The following is a 672-nucleotide window of genomic DNA, read 5'->3' as shown; positions in this document are numbered from 1 at the left end:
CGAACGACCATGTGACGCACCTGGATGACACTTTTCGAACCCTCAGAAGGTACCGAATGAAGCTCAACCCCCTCAAGTGTGCTTTTGGTGTTGCCTTTGCCAAATTCCTAGGTACATGATCAACCAAAGAGGGATTGAAGCCAATCCCGAAAAGATCAATGCCTTGATCGAGATGAGATCACCCTAGAAACTCAAGAAAGTCCAAAGCCTAACGGGATGAGTGGCAACCCTCAGTCGCTTTGTCTCCAAGGCCACCGATAAATGCCTCCCGTTCTTCAAAATTTTGAAAGTTGGGAAGAAGTTCGAATGAAATGAGAAGTGTGAAGAGGCCTTTCAGGGCCTGAAAAGGCATTTAGGACAGGCCCCCTCCTCTCCAAGCTAAAGCCCGACGATATCCTTCAACTATACCTAACCGTCTCCAATGAGGCCATCAACGCGGTCCTAACTCGAGAGGAAGGAACCACCCAACTCCCCATGTATTATACCAGCAAGACACTCCTACCTCCAGAAACTCGCTATCCTGATATAGAGAAGCTAGCCTTAGCCTTATAAATTGACTACCCATTTAATATGTCTTTCTAAAATTTTTCAGTGACACAAGACGACAGCAACAGTAGTTGTGGAATTGTGAAATATAATGTGTTCACGATATTTTTTCTTTATTTAACTTAA

This window comes from Olea europaea, unplaced genomic scaffold (genome assembly GCF_002742605.1).
Source record: "Olea europaea var. sylvestris unplaced genomic scaffold, O_europaea_v1 scaffold309, whole genome shotgun sequence".
Taxonomy (NCBI): Eukaryota; Viridiplantae; Streptophyta; class Magnoliopsida; order Lamiales; family Oleaceae; genus Olea; species Olea europaea.
Note: the sequence above shows the minus strand (reverse complement) of the source record.